The sequence below is a fragment of the Triticum aestivum genome, chromosome 3D, assembly GCF_018294505.1.
Source record: "Triticum aestivum cultivar Chinese Spring chromosome 3D, IWGSC CS RefSeq v2.1, whole genome shotgun sequence".
In the NCBI taxonomy this organism is placed as follows: domain Eukaryota; kingdom Viridiplantae; phylum Streptophyta; class Magnoliopsida; order Poales; family Poaceae; genus Triticum; species Triticum aestivum.
This window is the reverse complement of record NC_057802.1, coordinates 371666178-371685223: the sequence shown is the minus strand read 5'-3', so window position 1 is coordinate 371685223 and position 19046 is coordinate 371666178.

The following is a 19046-nucleotide window of genomic DNA, read 5'->3' as shown; positions in this document are numbered from 1 at the left end:
TACGGTCATCACCGGGAGTGATCCCGATTATTGTCACTTCGGGGTTGCCGGATCATAACACATAGTAGGTGACTATTGACTTGCAAGATAGGATCAAGAACTCACATATATTCATGAAAACATAATAGGTTCAGATCTGAAATCATGGCACTCGGGCCCTAGTGACAAGCATTAAGCATAGCAAAGTCATAGCAACATCAATCTCAGAACATAGTGGATACTAGGGATCAAACCCTAACAAAACTAACTCGATTACATGGTAAATCTCATCCAACCCATCACCGTCCAGCAAGCCTACGATGGAATTACTCACGCACGGCGGTGAGAATCATGAAATTGGTGATGGAGGAAGGTTGATGATGATGACGGTGACGGATTCCCCTCTCCGGAGCCCTGAACGGACTCCAGATCAGCCCACCCGAGAGAGATTAGGGCTTGGCGGCGGCTCCGTATCGTAAAATGCAATGAATCCTTCTCTCTATTTTTTCTCCCCGAATGTGAATATATAGAGTTGGAGTTGAGGTCGGTGGAGCACCAGGGGGCCCACAAGGCAGGGGGCGCGCCCAGCGGGGGTAGGCGCGCCCCCACCCTCATGGACAGGGTGTGGGCCCCCTGGCCTTGATTCTTTCGGCAGTATTTTTTATTAATTCAAAAATATTCTCCGTGAAGTTTCAGGTCATTCTGAGAACTTTTATTTCTGCATAAAAATAACACCATGGCAATTCTGCTGAAAACTACGTCAGTCCGGGTTAGTTCCATTCAAATCATACAAGTTAGAGTCCAAAACAAGGGCAAACGTGTTTGGAAAAGTAGATACGATGAAGACGTATCAACTTGCCTTTTGAAATTATCTGTGATGGTAGTGATTATGTCGTTGGTGCTGTTCTAGGACAAAGAGTTGATAAGAAATTGAATGTTATTCATTATGCAACTGAAACTCTAGACAGTGCTCAAAGAAATTATGCTACTACTGAAAAAGAATTCTTAGCAGTGGTGTTTGCTTGTGATAAATTTAGACCTTGATGATTGTTTAAGCAATCTTGATCGAGTTTTGCAGAGATGTGAACAAACAAACTTGTCTTGAATTGGGAGAGGTGTCACTTTATGGTTAATGAAGGCATTGTCTTGGGTCATAAAATTTCTGAAAGAAGTATTGAAGTGGACCAAGCTAAGGTTGATGCAATTGAGAAAATGCCATGTCCTAAGGACATCAAAGGTATTCATAGTTTCCTAGGTCATGCTGGTTTCTATAGGAGATTTATCAAAGACTTCTCTAAAATTTCTAGGCCTCTTACTAATCTTTTGCAAAAGGATGTTCCTTTTGTTTTTGATGATGATTGTCTTGAAGCCTTTGAAACAATCAAGAAAGCCTTAATTTCTGCACCTATTGTTCAACCACCTGATTGGAACTTGCCTTTTAAAATTATGTGTGATGCTAGTGATTATGTCGTTGGTGCTGTTCTAGGACAAAGAGTTGATAAGAAATTGAATGTTATTCATTATGCTCGTAAAACTCTAGACAGTGCTCAAACAAATTATGCTACTACTGAAAAAGAATTCTTAGTAGTGGTGTTTGCTTGTGATAAATTTAGACCTTACATTGTTGATTCCAAAGTAACTGTTCACACAGACCATGCTACTATTAAATATCTTATGGAAAAGAAATATGCTAAACCTAGACTTATTTGTTGGGTTCTCTTGTTACAAGAATTTGATTTACATATCATTGATAGAAAGGGAGCTGAGAACCCCGTAGCTGATAACTTGTCTAGGCTTGAAAATGTGGTTGATGACCCACTTCCTATTAATGATAGTTTTCCTGATGAGCAGTTAGCTGCAATAAATGATTCTCATGGTACTCCTTGGTATACTTACTATGCTAATTACATTGTTGCTAAATATTTACCACCTAGCTTTACATACCAACAAAAGAAAAATTCTTCTATGATTTAAGACATTACTTTTGGGATGACCCACATCTTTATAAAGAAGGAGTAGATGGTATTATTAGACGTTGTGTACCTGAGCATGAACAGGGACAAATCCTACGGAAATGTCACTCCGAGGCTTATGGAGGGCATCATGCTGGGGATAGAACTGCTCATAAGGTATTGCAGTCTAGATTTTATTGGCCTACTCTCTTCAAGGATGCCCGTAAGTACGTCTCATCTTGTGATGAATGTCAAAGAATAGGTAATATCGATAAGCGTCAAGAAATGCCTATGAATTATTCACTTGATGTTGAACCATTTGATCTTTGGGGATTTGATTACATGGGACCTTTTCCTTCCTCAAATGGGTATACACATATTTTGGTAGTTGTTGATTTTTCTAGTAAGTGGGTAGAAGCTATTCCAACTAGTAGTGCTGATCACAACACCTCTATTAAAATGCTTAAGGAAGTTATTTTCCCAAGGTTTGGAGTCCCTAGATATTTAATGATTGATGGTGGTTCACACTTTATTCATGGTGCTTTTCGTAAAATGCTTGCCAAGTATGATGTTAACCATAGAATTGCACCACCTTATCATCCTCAGTCTAGTGGTCAAATTGAACTTAGCAATAGAGAAATAAAGCTAATTTTGTAAAAGACTGTTAATAGGTCCAGGAAGAATTGGTCTAAGAAATTAGATGATGCACTTTGGGCTTATAGAACAGCATATAAAAATCCTATGGGTATGTCTCCTTATAAAATGGTTTATGGAAAAGCTTGTCTTGAGTTAGAACATAAAGCATATTGGGCAGTTAAAGAGCTCAACTATGATTTCAAACTTGCTGGTGAAAAGAGGTTATTTGATATTAGCTCATTAGATGAATGGAGAACCCAAGCTGATGAAAATGCAAAGTTATTCACAGAAAAATTTAAAAGATGGCATGACAAAAGAATCCAAAAGCGTGAGTTTAAAGTCGGAGAATATGTTCTTTTGTACAACTCTCATTTTAGATTCTTTGCAGGAAAGCTCCTCTCAAAATGGGAAGGCCCATATGTCATCGAGGAGGTTTACCGGTCTGGAGCCATCAAAATAAATAATTCTGAAGGTACTAACCCGAAGGTTGTCAATGGACAACGAATAAAGCATTATATCTCAGGTACGCCTATTAATGTTGAAAGTAATATTATCCAAACATTGACACTGGAAGAACACATAAAAGAGTCCTTCCGAAACACTCTAGAATCGTGAAAATAAGGAGGTACGTGATACGGTAAGTAAACGGACTCCGAAAAATCCGCAAAAATATTTTTTATCAGTTTTGGAATATTTTAGAATTTTGGAAATAAAGAAACTCCCAGGAAGCGTCCCCTGGTGGGCACAACCCACCTGGGCGCGCCAGGCTTGCCTGGCGCGCCCTGGTGTCTTGTGCCCACCAGGGTTGTGCCCACCTGGGACACCTTCTGTATTCCATTTTTCTTCCATATGCTTGTCCTCCAAGATAAAAAAAATCTATATATACTTCTCGAACCTGTTAATCACCATATCGCGGAGAAATCCTCTGTTCTCTTCTCTTGCTGTTTTCTGCGTAGACCTGAGAATATGTCGTTCCAAGATTCCGACGGAGAGAGCTATGTCTCACATCTCATTGCTGATCCAAAGACCTATGGGGACTTATCCCCTTGTGGTAGAACTACGGATGATGAGGAGGATGCTCATTTGATGAGGGTTGATGATTCAAGCTCGAAGGAGGAGGATACTCCTCTACCTCAACCCGGGGATATGCACGTGGAGTTCAAGAAGTCCAGTCTCCCTAAGAGAGCTAACCGGTCTAATAACCAATCTATTCCTCTTCGTTTTAGGCAGAAAAGCAAAAGGGATTTATGTGACAAGATCTTGAAGTTGGAGTTGGAAGTCGATGATTTAAAAGAGGAAATTGCTCTCCTCAACTACAATATGAAAAAGTTGAAGGCACAATTGTCACCGCCACCATCTTCTTTACCACCAAAGGAGAACTGAGTATCGGGTATGGGCACTCCCCTTGGCTTCCGCCAAGCTTGGGGGAGGTGCCCCGGTATCGTATCGTCCCACTATATTTTTGCTTTTATTTATCTTAGTTCATATTTTTGCTTTAGATGAAATAAAGTTTAGTTCGATCCTTTCTTCTTTGAGAGTTTGCTTAATGATCTATCCTTGTAATCATGTGCAAGTTATATAATAAAGTTTAGTTTGAGTTTTTGCTTTCTTTACTTTCATGTTGCAAATAAAGAAAAGAAATAAGAAAGAAAGAAAAAGAGAAAGGAAATAAATAAGAGAAAGGAAATAAATCAATAAGATCATATACTAATCCTATGGTAGGTGATGGCACCACATAAGGAAAAGTATAAGTAGGAAATTTTATTAGAGATTGACAAACATAGCATTAGTCAATAATGCAACTCATGAAAGAATTAATAAGGGAAGAGAAGATTCACATATAAATATACTATCCTAGAAATCTTTTGTGATTGTAAGCCCTCATCAAAATATTATATGCCAAAATTGTTGACATTGGATACAGAAGACAACTTAATGGTTTATGTTTGTTTATATTCACATAGAAGTCATATGGTCATAGATCCTTCAACACGTGGTGCTTGCCCCGTATCTTTGCTAGCCAAAAAATTCCGCACTAAGTAGAGATACTACTTGTGCATCCAAAAACCATTAAACCCAAATATTTTTCAAGTGTCCACCATACCTACCTAGGGATTGAGCAAGATCCCTCAAGTAAGTTGTCATCGGTGCAAAAAGGAAATATAAATTGCTTCTAAATGTGTGAGATCATTTAGTGTAAGAGAAAATTGAGCGTTGTACGAACTTGGATGACAAAGAATAAAAGCGACAAACTGCATAATAAAGGTTGTCATCTTAAGGGGCAATACAACATGACATTCTCTTGCACTAAGGGATTGAGCATACAAACAAATAAGCGCACGGCAAGCTCTGCTTCCCTGTGCGAAGGGCCTATCTTTTACTTTTATGTATTTACTTTTATACAAAGAGTCAAAGTTTTCTTCTATTCCTTTTTATTTTTCTCCTTTGGCAAGCATCATGTGGTGAGGAAATATCTAGGCACGCATGTCCAATTGAATATAGATAGCATGGGTTATTATTGTTGACATCACCCTTGAGGTGAGTATGTTGGGAGGCGATACTATAAGCCCCTATCTTTCTATGTGTCCAATTGAAACATTTTGCTCATGGGTACGAGGTGAGTGTTAGCAATCATATAAGACTATATGATGGTTGAGTATGTGGACTTGCCTAAAGGCTCCGACACGTGACCCTTCCCGAAAAGATGGTGAATTGTAGTTGCAAAGTTGACTGAGAACATAGTTTGTTGGTTCTTAATAGAGTTTTTGCTTTATACTTCAATTGTCTGATGAACTATCACTTATTCATCAGAAGTATATGATAGTTGTTATAATAATCAACCTGATGCTTCTATGTCCGTATTTTGTTTTTATCGACACCTCTCTCTCAAAGCATGTGGACATGTTTTTCGATTTCGGTTTTCGCTTGACAAGCGAGGTCCAAGCTTGGGGGAGTTGATACGTCCATTTTGCATCATGTTTTCTTACTGTTATTATAATGTTTTTATCCATAATAATGGTTTTTTGGGGTAATTCTAATGCCTTTTCTCTCATAATTTGCAAGGTACACACCAAGAGGGAGAATTCGGGCAACTGGAAATCTGGACCTGGAAAAGCTACGTCAGGCCACCTATTCTACACAACTTCAAACAAGCTGAAACTTCACGGAGATTTTTTATGGAATATTTAAAAATTATTGGAGCAAATAACTACCAGAGATGGGTCTTAAAAAATGACCCTATGATGGGTCTTAACAAAAAGATGGCGACTCCCACCTCCCACCCACCCTAACCCCTAGCCGCCGCCGCCCCACCGGCGATCTCCACGCCTAGCCGTGGTTTTTGCCATCTGATCTGCTCATCGTCTCCGGCGTCCTCTCCCGAAGCCTCTGGTTGTCATCTCAATGGTTGTTCATGCGTCCATCTCTCTAGGGTTTGACTTCAACCCAGGGATGGGCTTGGCTCAGGAGATCTGGCGCTCTTTTCGCTGATCTGTTCATCCTTCAGATGATTCAGGCCACTTCATCATGGTTGTCTCGTTTGCTAGGCATTCTTTTAGATTATCTCTTGAGAATGTTGCCCTGGCTTTGGAATCTGCTATTGGTGGATATTGTTCTCAGCTCAAGGTTTCTTGCCTACGTGATCAGGTTTTCTCTTTCCATGTCTCCTGCAAAGAAGTTGGGTTTTTTATCCTGCATCAACGTAGCTTTGTTTGCCCTCAGTTTAAATGTTTTTTCCATCTCTGGGGTCATGGTGGCCCGGATTGGATGAAGGAATTTCGTCTCTAGCAGATTGAGTGCAATGAGGAGTGGATGGCGGTCAGTCCGTCTAAACGTCGTGCTAAGCTAGGTTTATTAGCCATGCGAAATCCACCTGTCAAGTCCTCCTTACGCACTAATCCTAGGTCAGGACCTGCTAAGAGTTTGAGGTTTGGTACTTTCATGAAGTATGATGTTTGTAAGGGTTATCGATACCATCCAAATGCTATTGAAGTTTTGACCATCCGGGAGGCTGGTTATGATGTTGATTCTCCTGACAACTCGGACTCCACATTGTCGGGCAGTTCTCCCCTTGCAACATCGCCGCCGGCGAGCCCGTCATCGCCGCCGGTGACAATTCAGTTTGGATCTTTTCCTCCATCCCCAGAGCCGGTTAGTTCGTCAAGCGGCAATCCCGGATTTTCTGGGATTTCAAAATCATCTGGGCCCACTCCAATGGTCACTATCCTTTCGGACAACCCTAGCACCCCATCATCTGTTTTGGGCTCGGCCCATGGTCTCTCCCTTGGCAGCCCTCACACTCCGCCGCTGGGATTGGATTTGGCCCATGGATCCTCTTTGACCAGCCCAATTTTATTATCTGATGATGATTCACTTGACACCTCATCTCCGGTTTGTTTTCCGTCACCGAAGGAAATTGTGGATGATTTACAGAGTTTCAATGAGATGATTGAAGATATGGCAGTTAAATATTGGGATTGTCAGAACTATTTGGGTATGTGTCATATGTCCGATACGTGCACGAATCGTATACGCTGCAGATTGTGTTTTCGGTCCGGTCACGTTAAGAAAGACTGCCCGGGTATTAATGCTGGTTCCACTGTTTGGGTACCTAAAGTCCCATCACCAGGTTTCGAGCCGCGCGCCTTGACAGACCCCCTCCCCGGCGCTTCGGGCTCACTGCCTTCACCGCCCACCTCCACCACTTCCCCACAGAACCAATCTGCCCAAAAACCCCAATCGCCTCCGCCATCGCCTGCTGCAGCTGATACTCCATCCATGGCGGTCTATGAGCTTGACCCCTGGCGATTTCTTCCTGCTGGCATGACATCATTGATGGAGGGGCAGAGCGTTTGCCAAGAACCTACTCCACCCCGCTGCAGGCCCCTCCAAGAGCCCATGAGCAGTTCATGGTGGCCATTGTCGAGCCGCTGCCGCCAGCTCATCTTGTGGCCATCAGACGGGAGCAAGTGCTCAACTTCTTGCAAGAGGATCTTCAAGTGATTATTCGCTCTGCTCAAACCTGGTTCCAGGGGGTTGGGTTATTTGAAGTGGCCAGTCCGGTGATGCGATCTTGGTTTACTCGACATCATCCTTTCCCCATGGGTTTAGATGAAGATGGCAATGAGTTCTTTGTGCGTTTCATACCACACAATCAGGGAGAGGGTTTTAGGGCTATTCATGGACACAAAACGGGTTGGTTAATGTTCATTGGTGTACCGTTGGATTACAGGAATACCTGATACCTGTCTGATGTTGTCAGTACTTTTGGTCAGTTTCATTACGGGGATGAGCCAGATCGACGATTAGTGAGATCTTTGGTGTATGCTTCTTTCCCGGATAACATTATGGTGCCTCGCTCTATGGTCTTTCGTGAGTATGCTAATTGGGGAGGTACTATTGTTTCCTGGACTGCTGCGGTCTATATTCTCACTGATAATTTTGCGGAAGCCATGTTGGGTGCTGATGAAGACCCAATGCCCTTGGATGGAAACCCTCATCCTATGCGAGGGAATGTCCCCCCACAACCCTTCTGGGGGATGCCACCGTTTCCTGCTTTGGGCTGGGATGCTAATCCTGCGAATGGCGAACATCAACCGGAGCAACCTCATGGCTGGGGCGTTGATCAACCTGAACAGCAGCCAGAGCCAGCACAAAATGCTGAGGGATGGGGCCCTTGGGATGAGGCTGTGGTTGCACAGAACGCTCAAGTGCATGAGCCTGCAGTTCAAGAAGCCCAAGATCAGAACTCCATGGTGTTGGATCCTTCCTTGGGGTCCAACAGCTCCTCTGACGATCAGCCAGCAGACGTTGAAGTGGTTCAGCAGATTGTGGTCCAGGAAAATTTGGAGCGTGCACTTGTCCCCTACATTCCTCCAGCAGTTCATCCACCCGTGGTTAACCTTGACCCAATACACCTGGGCCTTGTCAGGGTTGTGTTTGTCCGGTTCTTCCACCTGCCATGGTGTGGGAGCGTTCTTTCAAGAACGTTCTGCCTGACTTTGAAATTCAGAGCATACACAGGCCTGTCTGTCTATCTGTGCTTCCACCTGCGGTTTTGCCCATGAGGATTTGGCCCCAGGAATTTGAATGCTCCTTCCTGTCTCTAATTGGTCAGGCTACTCCTGGAACAGTTGGAGGAGTTGCTTCACTGAGGGAGTTACCTGAGGGTTTATCTGCGGAGCCAGTTGTTCAGGATGTTTTTGATGGACCTGCAACTCTGTTGGACCTATCTGAGGTTTTTTCTGCGGAGCCAGTTCGGCTTGATGACTTTGAGTTTACGTTCAGGCCTCCATCCATGTTAGGCAAGAACTATTTTGTGTCGGCAGTCTGAACTTTCCTCTGTTACTTCTGGTCTTATGATGTGGGCCGTTTATGTCCTTTGCGTTGTCAGCACTGGGTCCGAGTCTGAAAACCTATTATCTATTAGCCTGTATGAACCTGTTGGCAGTTATCTTCTCTGTTATGCAGTGGAGATGTTTGGTTACCCCCTTGAGTTTCTTTATGGATAATCCGCGTTTTCGTAATTGGAAAGTTCTGTGCTGGAATGTGCGTGGTTTAAACTCTGAGAAACGTCAGCGAGACGTCCGTGCTAAGATTGAAGAGAGTAACTGCTCCATTGTTTGTTAACAAGAAACAAAATGTGAATCTTTCGATCTCAAGTTTATCCGACAATTTTGCCCGCAAAGATTTGATAATTTTGCGTTCGCTCCCTCGCATGGGGCCTCTGGGGGCATTCTAGTTGTTTGGAATTCAGCTTTTTTCTCTGGTTGTCTCATAGAAATCCAGCGTTTCGCTTTCGTTTTCAACTCATAATTCGGAAGTTTGGAATGTGGTTTCAGTGTATGGCCCATGCGACGGCCCTTTGCGTGATGATTTTGTTCAATGGTTATATCATCTTCAAATACCTGTTGATGCTAACTGGTTGTTGCTGGGTGACTTCAACTTCATCAGATCTTTCGACAACAGGAATTTACCTGGTGGTGACGTAAACGATATCTTTATGTTCAATGAGATTATTGGGCATCTCGGTTTATTGGAATTGCCGTTGAAGGGTAGGGCCTATACCTGGTCAAATATGTAGCAACAACCTCTCCTTGAGCAGTTGGAGTGGTTCTTCACATCTAGTTCTTGGATCTCGTTATACCCTAACACAGTTGTGCACCCCCTCGCTCGCACGGGTTCTGATCATATCCCGTGTTTGGATTCGATTGACACCACCATCCCTAGAGCAAAAAATTTCCGGTTTGAAAATTACTGGGTGGACTTACCTGGATTTATGGACTGTGTCACGGCCTCATGGAGTGCTCCTTTAGCTTGCGTGGGCTCGGCAGCTGCTGTTATTTCAAAGAAGTTCAAGCGTCTTAGGAGTGATCTGAAGAGATGGCATATTAATCTTGCCTCGATAAAGAAGGTTATTCTTAACTGCTCTAAAGTGATTCTTTGTTTGGATACTCTGGAGGAATGCAGGCCTCTCACAACCCCAGAGTTCAATTTCAAAAAGATATTTAAGCTCCATCATGAGGACTTTCTTAGGTTGCAGTATATTTACTGGAAGCAGCGTTGCACTATTCGTTACATCAAAGTTGGCGAGAAAATTCAAATTTTTTCGATGCAATGGCATCTGAGAGGCTGAGGAAAAACAGCATTGCTAGTCTGCTGTCTGATGATGGTGTTACTGTTCATGATCATGACCAAATGGCGGGAGTTCTTTGGCACTCTTTCAAATCAAGGATGGGCCAGTCCAGGGGGATCCAGATGGGCTTTTGCTTGGCTGATCTTATCCAGCCCATAGATGGCCTGCATGATCTGTCGAGGCCCTTTTCACAAGCTGAAATTGATAAGGTCCTGAAGGAAATGCCTACGGACAGGGCCCCTGGGCCTGATGGGTTCAATGGATTTTTTGTTAAGAAATGCTGGCCTATTATTCAGAAGGATTTTTTGAATCTGATTGAGCAATTTGCTGCTGGCTCGCTGAGCCTGGAGGGCATTAATGGCTCCCTGCTAACTCTTATACCTAAAATGATTGCTCCTCAGGGTCCAGGGGATTTCAGGCCTATCTCCTTGACCAACACATGTCTCAAGTTCTTAACTAAGTTGCTTGCTAATAGGCTGCAGTTAGTGATTCTTAAATGTATCCACAAAAACCAGTATGGGTTTCTGAAATCAAGGTCCATTCAAGACTGTCTGGCATGGGCCTTTGATTATATTCATCAGTGCAAGCAATCTCGGAGACCTATACTGAGTTTGAAGCTGGATTTTGCCAAGGCTTTTGACATGATCGAGCATGAAGCAATATTGTTACTCCTGCAGCAGAAGGGCTTTGATGTCAAATGGCTAGCTTGGGTGAAGGAAATCTTATCTTCTGGTTCTTCTTCGGTTTTGTTAAATGGAGTGCCAGGCAAACAATTTCAGTGCAAGTGTGGTGTTAGGCAAGGGGACCCTTTATCTCCTCTGCTCTTTGTAATTGCTGCCGATCTTCTACAATCAGTTGTCAACAGAATGCTGGTTGATGGAGTCCTCACCCTGCCAATTCCCTCCCATGATCCACATTTTCCAATCATCCAATATGCTGATGATACTATATTAATTGTACCTCCAGTGGACTCCCAGCTCATTGCTCTCAAGGAAATGTTGGATGTTTTCTATGCCTCAACTGGCCTCAAAGTGAATTTCTAGAAATCCACAATGGTGCCCCTTAACATTGACAATGAGGAGGCCATTAGGCTTGCGGCTGTGTTTGGATGCTCTTTGGGGACGCTTCCTTTCACTTACCTAGGTCTCCCCATGGGAACTTCTAAGCCAAGGATTATTGATCTTTTGCCTTTGGTTGATAGGATGGAAAGAAGGCTTACTGCTAGCTCTGCCATGCTGAATCAAGGCTCCCGGCTTCAGTTGCTGACCTCTGTGTTTTCCTCTATGCCCATTTATTTCCTTTGTTCATTGGACATTCCAATTGGCATTATTAAGCAACTGGAACGAATTCAACGACAATGCCTCTGGCGTGGCAATTCAGAGCCACCCAAACAGTCACTTGCAGCATGGGAGTTGGTTTGCAGGCCCAAGGATAAAGGTGGTCTTGGCATAATTAACTTGTACCTTCAGAACCAAGGCTTACTCATTAAGCATCTTCATAAGTTTTTCAATAAGGAAGACATCCCTTGGGTCTCTCTTATCTGGAACTCTTATTATGATGGTGTTGTACCCCAGGCCATGATTTTATGTGGCTCTTTCTGGTGGAGGGACGTTTTCAAGCTGGCTGATTCTTACAGAGCAATCTCTACAGCCACTGTGAATCAGGGAGATTCTATTTTGTTCTGGTCTGACAGTTGGATACTACACAATTCAAACAGACCACTTCGGGACCGGCTGCCTCACTTATTCTCCTTTGTCAAGGATGACAAGATCTCTGCCATGGATTTCCTGGATTCTGAGGATGTGACATCAATGTTTCATTTGCCAATCTCGAGCGCAGCAGCTTCAGAACTTGATCACCTCCTTCTTTGGGTCACTATGTTGCAAAGAGATGCTACTGCTCCTGATGTGTGGTCTTGGCCTTCAAAGACTGGTTACTCTTCTAAGAGCTTTTACACCATAATGCACACACACCTTCCGACAATTACGCCTTGTGTTTGGCTTTGGAGAAGTTCATGCACGATGAAAATCATGGTTTTTGGTTGGTTGCTCTTTTTTGATCGCCTAAACACTCGAGACCTCCTTCTCAGGAGACACTGGAGGACTGATCAAGAGGATAATCTTTGTGTACTTTGTCATGCCCGTCTGCATGAGGATAGGTTCCATCTCTTCTTCAACTGGAATTTCAGTCAACGGGTTTGGTCTTATCTCCAGATTGATTGGTTGGGCGGACAGGATGTGACCTCCTGCCTTTTGCACGCCAAGAAGAATTTTCAGCAACCATTCTTCTTTGAGGTTATGCTCACTGCGGCCTGGTGCATTTGGACTACTAGGAATGGGAAGATCTTCAGATCAGAGAGGGCCTCGTTTGGCGTGTGGAGGGGTAAATTTGTACATGATATCAACTTGTTGTACCATAGAGTGAGGGAGAGTGTTAAACCTGCTTTCTTAGCTTGGGTTAATAATCTTCCTTAGATTGTTGTATTTTGTAGCATAGGTAAGTAGGTAAGTTTCTTTTCTGCCTTTCTAGTTTGTATATAGGTGGACCTCTTTTCTTTTAATATTAAATAAAAGACTGTGGAGCTTTTGCTTCACAGTACATAGTCAAAAAAAACTACCAGAGGGGGCCCACCAGGTGGGCACAACCCACCTGGGCGCGCCAGGGAGCCCAAGCGCGCCCTGGTGGGTTGTGCCCTCATCGGCCCACCTCCGGTTCCCATCTTCTGGTACATAAGTCATTTTGACCTAGAAAAAAAAATAAAGAGAAGGCTTTCGGCATGGAGCGCCGCCGTCTCGAGGCGAAACTTGGGCAGGAGCACTTTTGCCCTCTGGCGGAGTGATTCCGCCGGGGGAACCTCCCTCCCGGAGGGGGAAATCATCCTCATCATCATAAACAACAACTCTCCCATCTTGGGGAGGGCAATCTCCATCAACATCTTCAACAGCACCATCTCTTCTCAAACCCTAGTTCATCTCTTGTATTCAATCTTGTTACCGGAACTATAGATTGGTGCCTGTGGGTGACTAGTAGTGTTGATTACATCTTTTGTAGTTGATTACTATATGGTTTATTTGGTGGAAGATTATATGTTCAGATTCATTATTCTATTTAATACTCCTCTTATCATGAACATGTTTATCATTTGTGAGTAGTTACTTTTGTTCTTGAGGTCACGGGAGAAATCGTGTTGCAAGTAATCCTCTGAACTTGATATGAGTTCGATATTTTGATAGTATGTAGGTTGTGATTCCCTTAGTGGTGTCATGTGAACGTCGACTACATGACACTTCACCATATTTGGGCCTAAGGGAATGCATTGTGGAGTAGCAATTAGATGATGGGTTGCGAGAGTGACAGAAGCTTAAACCCCAGTCTATGCACTATTCCGTAAGGGACAGATTGGACCCAAAAGTTTAATGCTATGGTGAGAATTTATTATTAATACTTTTCTCGTAGTTGCGGATGCTTGCGGGAGGGTTAATCATAAGTAGGAGGTTTGTTCAAGTAAGAACAACACCTAAGCACCGGTCAACCCACATAACAAATTATCAAAGTAGCGAACACAAATCAAACCAACATGATGAAAGTGACTAGATGAAATTCCCGTGTACCCTCAAGAATGCTTTGCTTATCATAAGAGACCGTTTTGTCCTGTCCTTTGCCTCAAAAGGATTGGGCTACCTTGCTGCATACTTGTTACTATTATCATTACTTGCTCGTTACAAATTATCTCGCTATCAAACTACTCTGCTACTTACAATTTCAGCACTTGCAGACATTACCTTACTGAAAACTACTTGGCATTTACTTCTGCTCCTCGTTGAGTTTGACACTCTTACTTATCGAAAAGAGCTATAATTGATCCCCTATACTTGTGGGTCATCAAGGCTATTTTCTGGTGCCGTTTCCGGGGAGTGAAGCGCCTTTGGTAAGTGGAATTTGGTAAGGAAACATTTATATAGTGTGCTGAAATTTATTGTCACTTGTTACTATGGAAAACAATTCTTTGAGGGGTTTGTTCAAGGTATCTTCACCTTGTTCGGAACCACAATTAGTTACCCCTCAACCTACTGCACCTACTGAAAATATTGAATATGAAATTCCTTCGGGTATGATAGAACAACTGCTAGCTAATCCTTATGCAGGAGATGGAACAGAACATCTTGATATGCACTTGATATATGTGGAACAAATTTGTGGATTGTTTAAGCTTGCAGGTTTACCCAGAGATGAGGTGATGAAAAAGTTTTCCCTTTATCTTTGAAGGGAAAGCATTAGCATGGTATAGGCTATGCGATGATATTGGATCATGGAATTGGAATCGTTTGAAATTGGAGTTCCACCAAAAAATTTATCCTATGCATCTAGTTCCTCGTGATCAGAATTATATATATATTTTTTGGCCTCGTGAAGGAGAAAGTAGCGCTCTAGCTTGGGGGAGGCTTAAGTCAATGTTATATTCATGCCCCAATCATGAGCTCTCAAGAGAAATTATTATTCAGAATTTTTATGCTCGGCTTTCTCGTAACGATCAAATCATGCTTGATACTTCTTGTGCTAGTTCTTTTAAAAAGAAGACTATTGAATTCCGGTGGGATACTTTGGAAAGAATTAAATGCAATTCTGAATATTGGGAACTCGACGAAGGCAAAGAGTCAGGTATTAAACTTAAGTATGATTGTGTTAAATCTTTTATGGATGTCGATGCTTTTCAAAAGTTTAGCACTAAATACGGAGTTGACTCTGAGATAGTAGCCTCCTTTTGTGAATCATTTGCTACTCATGTTGAACTCCATAAAGAGAAGTGGTTTAAATATCACCCACCTACTAAAGAAGAAATTAAAGAACCGGTACCAGTTAAAGAAGAAACTATACTTTATAATGTTGATCCAGTTGTTCCTTTTGCTTATATTGAGAAACCACCTTTCCCTGTTAGGATAAAGGATGTAACATCCCAAATTTTCAGTTTGGAATGTTATCAATAGATCATTCATGCATATCATATTTTGTTGCATTTCGTTTCGCGATCCTCGAAATTCTAAGCAACTCAAGGACCCTCGGAGAGAGTTGGGGATTTCACTGTTTTCATATTTGAATCTTATCAAATATTGAAACGAGGATTATTTGTTTTAATTATTTTTCTCTCCGAAAATATTTCATATTAAAATATATGAGAGGAGATAATATGACTTCTCCAAAATAAATGAAATATTGGAGGAAAAATATTAAAAACAAATATTTGATTTTATTCGGATTTTGTTGCTATTTTATTCGCATTAGAAAAATTGCATGTTTTCAAAATTGCATTTTAGGGCCAAGAAAATGTTCATCTTGTTCTAAATATTTTATTTACACGGCGAAAATTTGTTTTGGCATTTTTAGATTTTTATTTATTTTTCTAGGATTTATTTTCGACGGAATCTGTTTAAAAAAAAGAGCCGCCGCACCGAACTTGGCCGAGGCCCAGCTCGCCCAGCCTCCCTGCGCCGCCGTCTCCCACGCGGAGACCGCGACTGCCGCCGCCGCTCGCTGTGGCCGAGTCGGCCATGCCACCCTGGCACCTCCCGCAAGCCACCTCTCCCCCCTTTAAAAGTCGACCCGGGCCCCCCTGGAGCCCCAAGCCGAGCCGCCGCCGCCGCAAGTCGCCCGCCCCGCCGCCTCGCCGCTGCTGCCGCCGCCGCTCGCCGGTGCTGCCGCGCCGACGCCGAGCCACCCCGCGCCGCCCTTCGCCACCCTGCCTCGCTGCACCGCCTCGCCGCGCCGCCGCGGAAGCCGCCGGAGCCGCCGCCGATCCGATCCGATCTCGCCGTTCTGTTTTTTTTCTAGTTTAGGTAAAAACCGTCGTTTTTTTATAAAACCCAAGTTTCGTTTTTTTAGATCGGTTCGTTGGTTTTCTCGGTTTAGTTTATTTAGCGGATGTTCGTCCGTACGTTCGTTTTAACGAACGGTTTTCGCCCGTTAGTCACAGACAACGAACGTTCGTTCGTTAGCCTGTTCGTCAGTTTTTCTTTTTCTCAGGTCTTTCGCGATTATTTTCGATCGTGATTTCTGATCCGATTTTCGTTTTAGTTTATCTTTTCGCTCGTTTATCGGAATCAGGCGATTCAAGCGCCTAGATCTTCGTCTCGAAACCCTCTTTCTATTTAATCAACTTGAACAAGATTTTGGTACTGTAAAATTTGACTTTAGTCCATATTAGTAAACGGATCTTGTTTCTTTCGCAGTTTGAGATTTGTTGCTCCGTTTGATTTGATTCTTTTTGCAAACCGGAGTTCTTAAGTTGAACTTTCTGGTCAATTCTTCTTATTTGAGTTTTGACGTGCATCCGTGATTGATTGCTTATGTATGTTATTGTGTGATTGCGATAGAATTCCCGGAGTGCGAATCATGCTACTACGAGTCCCTAGGTTTTGCGGATCGTCAAGGCAAGTAACACATTGATCATACTCTTTTCATACCCAGTTTTTATGCATTAGCTCCAATCCTCAAACACTGCATGATTAGGATCTGATTAACTTGTGGGTATTGGGAAGTAGTTGATGAGGTAGAACCTATTGCCCTGTTATTATAAAACCCTTGGGAGTTACTTCTACGTATTGCTTATATTGCTATGCTATGCTCGTTGACGTGGTTTGGGTGAGTGAATCCATGACAGATGTGAGATTTTTAATTAATGGTTCAACTTAAGGTGGCAAGTTTAATACACATCTGGGTGGATTGCTTGTCGGGCACCTAGAGAATCCAGTGTTGTCCTAGGATATCCCGGAGTACCCGTGTGATCATCCTAAGGTCCGCCACCCAGGCTCAAAGGGAACTGAGATATTTCATGCTAGAAACTTCCGTGTGCAGCCACAAGCTATTATGGGCTCTAGCATAGTTGAGTAAGTTGCATGACCTCTTCAAGTGGTAGGCTAGCAGATGTAGAGGGATGTAGGTTGGTACTATCTACCCGGGGTTAGATTTAATGCTTCTAAAAGTCTGTGTCTCGGTCATCCGTTTCTCAAACACCATGAAGTGCGAGAAATCCAACGAACGAGATCGAGTCTTGTGGGGAAAAGTGCGCAAACCTCTGCAGAGTGTACAATCTAATCATGGTTAGCCATGTCCCCGGTTATGGACATCCTGAGTATCTAGTACTTGGATTATCATAAGTATCTCATCACTCTATTTAATTAATATTGTTGGGTTGATAATTACTTTAATTGGGATTGAGTTGGAGGAACCTTCTCAATGATGTTTCAACTACCATGATAGTTAAATAAAATTTATTCCTTTGTTGTAGGGAAAAATTGGCTTTTCGCAAAACTACAACCATAGAGCTTTCCACCAGCCAAATATGCATGTAGTGATAGCATTATTCTGTTCTTGCTCTACTGTGTTATATTGCCAGCATATTCCATGTGCTGACCCGTTTTCGGGCTGCAACGTATTATGTTGCAGACTTTTCAGACGAGGAGTAAGGTTCGTTAGGTCGTTGCCGTGCAGCTCAACTATGCCGTTGGAGTTGATGGACTCACTTTATCTTCCAAGCCATCCGCTGTTATCGTATTAGATGGCCTTAAGCCATATTTATTGTAATAAGTTCTCTTTTGAGACATTCAATGTAATAAGTGTGTGATTGCTACTCTGTTATAAATCCTTCGAGTACTGTGTGTGTCAGCATTACCGATCCAGGATGACACAGAAGCACAGAGACTTGACCGTTTGAGGTCGGGTCGCTACAAGATGGTATCAGAGCACACGCTGAGTGTAGGACATGACCACTAAGATAAGCTATAGATCACTCTTCTCTACTCATTTCTGACTCCTCTCCATTTTCCACTCTTTAGGATGGCGGATTCGAGGAATAAGTTTGCACAACTGGATGAAGATGCACCCTTTGGACGCCACTTGAAGGAAGTCACTAGGTACCTGAACATCGGAATACCAAGCTTCACCGGGACCTACAACGACAACTTACCAGAAGAGGAGCGCTCGATGATTCAAGTTCAAGTTCCAGGAAGGACGTTCCCGCCAACCACTAAGCCCATAGAGTTTTCTTTTGAAGCACCAACGTGGAGTCTAGGAAAGAGCATGGCAGCCCACATTGCCATAGGACGTATTGGAGAAGTCTACAACAAGGATCTCAAAGACACTATCTACCAGATATGTGGGCGCCGAGATGAGCAATGGGAGATGATCAGCACCAAGAAGGACAGATCCATTGCAGCCTTCATCCAGGAGTTAAACCAGCACATTCGACGCCAGGAGAATTAGATGTGCGCAGACATGATAGATTTGAAGAAGGCGAAGACAAGGATCATCGAGCTGGAAGAAGAACTTAAGTCTACACGCGATGGATATGAGGAGGAAATTGCAACACTATTGGAGAAGAATGACGACCTGATAAAAAAGATTGGAGTATTCATGGGAGACCCCGCGCCCGGAGGAGAGGACGATGATTCCACTTGTCATCGATGACACCGACTCCGACCCCAGTGAAGATGACTTTGAGGACGAAGCTGGAGCAGACATTATGGAGTCTTCTACCGATCAAAATTTCTAGAGGACCACCAAATAATTAGTAGTATTCCCCCATGTATATAGTAGTAGTTGAGCACTTTCAACGATAGTTCTAGACCGTTTGTATGCCCTTGCTTGCTTGATTGAGTGAAATGATTGTGTTTGTCTCATGTGCATATGGGTAGTGCTTTCTCACTAGGCCCCTTTTCTATTCTAATCTCTCCCCTCTAAACCCACCAGACGCCTCCGAGACATGACACCAGATTTGCCTTCCCACCAGAGCTCACTCAGTTGATATAGCAGCAGAATGCCTTGATGCAATTATTAGTCCAGAACCAAGGCAG